This window comes from Octopus bimaculoides, chromosome 17 (assembly GCF_001194135.2).
Source record: "Octopus bimaculoides isolate UCB-OBI-ISO-001 chromosome 17, ASM119413v2, whole genome shotgun sequence".
NCBI classification, from domain to species: domain Eukaryota; kingdom Metazoa; phylum Mollusca; class Cephalopoda; order Octopoda; family Octopodidae; genus Octopus; species Octopus bimaculoides.
The window spans coordinates 26632618-26635722 of record NC_068997.1 but is presented as its reverse complement, the minus strand read 5'-3'; the positions used below and the strand labels follow the sequence as shown (position 1 = coordinate 26635722).

At 36.8% G+C, this 3105-nt stretch overlaps 1 protein-coding gene across 1 annotated transcript in view; it reads left to right on the top strand.

The window, feature by feature from the left end:
- The window catches only part of LOC106878470 (polyamine-transporting ATPase 13A3), an 84883-nt gene that overhangs the window by 52851 nt on the left and 28927 nt on the right, over positions 1 to 3105 (top strand). The window lies entirely within an intron of this gene.

The window sequence follows — 3105 nt, the reverse complement described above, 5'->3', positions numbered from 1 at the left end:
TATATATATATATATATATATGACAAGTTAACAGGAGTTGTGATCACCTTTGTTAGCTTATTTGACTCCTGTTCTCTTGTCATTTTTTAATTAACATTACTCACCTAACGCTTTATTCTAAAGCATATATATATATTGAGTTCTAACTGTTAGTTATTAGTATCACTATGCTTTAGCAAAATTTTAATATGTGTATAATTCATGTAATGGTTTATAAATCTAATGCACAAACTGTAAACCTTAAAATTACATTCAGTGGCTTTTGTGCTTAGTAACACTTTAATGCTATGGTATCTTCTCTTGGTCTTTTTTTTTTTTTGTTTTGTCTTAAATTTACTTTCAATATAAGAATCCATAACACAAGACAATCTGTTCAGAGTAAAACCTGCGTTGTGGCAAGCATTGTAGTTTGTAGAGCACAAGACATGATTCCAGCAAACTGTGGGTGTGAGACACAAGCTTTAGTTCTTGGTGGAGGCTCACTAAATCACATTATTTCTTGTACACTGTTAATGAACCTGGCGAAAGCACAAATGTTTCAATTTCCTGCTTACTGTCTCCTGTTATTGTAGTCCTCGCTCAGTTAAAGGGATATTAAGTGTTGCAAGCTGCATGGCGACCTCATTAGTGCTGGTGTCACGAAAAAAAAAAAAACACAGCATTAAGTACACACTGTATAGTGGTTGGCATTAGGAATGCCATCCAGCCATAAAAACAATACCAAAGCAGACATTGGAACACAATGCAGTTGGCAGACTTGTTGGATCCTATCAAACCCTCCTACTCCTACCAGTATGGGACATGAACGTTAAATGATGATGATGATGATGATGCTGGTGGTGTGGTGTGGTGTGTGTGTGTGTGTGTGTGTGTGTGTGTGCATATGCGCTTTGTATTGGCCAAACATAAAATTGTATTATTGAGTGATCATCATCATCATCATCATCGTTGTTTAACGTCCGCTTTCCATGCTGGCATGGGTTGAACAGTTGTGATGTCCCTTTATATTCTACTCAGGTCCTCAACTTTGCCTTTCATCCTTCTAGGATCAATAAACCAATGTACCAGTCAAGAGTTTGAGATCGAAGTCTTTTAACTATAATCAAACCATTCTTATTTGCCTTTCATCTTTTCAAGGTCAACAGTATGAGTACCAGTTGAACATTAGGGGTCATTATAATCAACTAGACCCCTGCCCCAAAATTTCAGCCCTTGTGCCTATAACACAGTTATTATTATTATTATTAATAGTTGTTCTAAGACAGTGGAGATGGTCTAAATATGTTTTGTGGTTGATGTTTCTACATTTTGAGAGCAATTCTTGCTGATGTCAAATTTGTCTTTTGTCAATAAACCATATCCCAGTGATATACTGAGGTCATTTCAAATTTCACACTACTACAGACATGCTCCTAATTTTGTGGGCTTTGGTAAATTTAGATATCATCATCATCAAAACCACTACCATCATCATAATCACCACCACCTTCTCTACCATCATCATCAACCTGTTGAATTGGCTAAAATCTTAGAGCCGTGTAGGATTGTTTCTAGTTCTTTACATATTATTATTATCATTATTATTATTATTATTATAATATCTCCTATTGCTTGTCAGTCAATGACAGGAGTTCCTGTATTGCAGCTCTGGAATTTTGTTGCATCTTGATTTTTATCGTAATGACTTGAGTCTTAGAGTCTTGTTTAAAATTAAGAGTGACAAGGTTTTGCATGCCTGCTTGCTCTTGCATTGTGTCGTCACTCCAAATGATGCATCTTGAGTCGAAAATCCTTGTTGTAGTTATTGTTGTAGCATCTCAGACAAAAATGTTTTGTGCTATTTAGTTGCATTACTGTACATAGGAGTGAAGGCAGCACCAGTACATGAAGGGAAAGAGGGCAGCACCAGTACATGGAAGGAGAGAGGGCAGGCACCAGATTGGTGCTCATTTACATCTGAGTAAACTAGAGCTACATGATATACACAGATTTTTATATATATGATGTTTTGAAACTCATGTTTTGAAAAATGTCATTGGTTGATTTTTCTCTTAAATATGAACAACACAGATGTGGTTTTTCAGCCCTGCTAGTGACCTACATTCTTTTGCACAGATGTGCTAATGATGGGCACCTCTTGTAGTAGGTGTTAGAATATTACTTTTGTGAACCTTCATATGACATTTCACTCTGCCTCCTGGTGCATTCTTTTCTGTACTCCTTGTAAATAAAGATGCCCTGTGTGTAGGGGGTGGGTGGGGGGTGTTCCTTTTATACTTCTGAGGCCTGCCTCACTTAGACAGACATGCCCACACTCATTCAGGCTGTGCTCCAAAATACTCAGGAAAATGTACACCAAGACTCTTACCAAGGTCTTTCTTCAACTGTTCATGCTTGATGCAATTTTGTTAGAGTTCTCCTTCACATGAGGCACTGCTTCCCTCAGTGACGAACCATCTGGAATAATGGTTTCCTATCCATTTTCCAAGGTTTTGACTGCCTTCATTGTGTTCTTGATACAATTCTTCAATCCTTATACCTTCTACATACATACATGCATGTATATATGTATGTATATATGTATGTATGTAAGTATGCATGTAGATATGTGCAAACACACACATTACACTGTATGTATGGCTCTGTTGTATTTACAGGTTTTGGTGTTAGGTTTACATTTATTTGAGTCAGGCAAGTCTTGTGATAGTGATTATGATGCTGCTGATGTTTCATTTGTATTTTTTTTTTTCATTTTTGCCTTTTTTTCATTCTTTGTTTTAGTTTTGTTGGGATTTTCCTGCTATCTTCTGTCATTTTATTTTTCATCTTCATCTGTATCCCTCTTCCTCTTCTTTTGCTTTATTTCTTTCTTTTGATCTTTGGTTGCTTTCTTCCTCTGCCATTTTTTTTTTGTTGTCATCATCTTGCTTTTCTTCTCTTCCTTTCTGTTTCTTTTCTTTCTCTCACTTTTTCCTGTTTTCTTTTTCTTCCTTTTTCATTCTTTTCTGCCTCTCTCTCTCTCCCTCCCTCTCTCTCCCTCCCTCTCTCTCTCCCTCCCTCTCTCTCTCTCCTTCCCTTTCTCTCTCTCTCTTTCTCTCTCTCTCT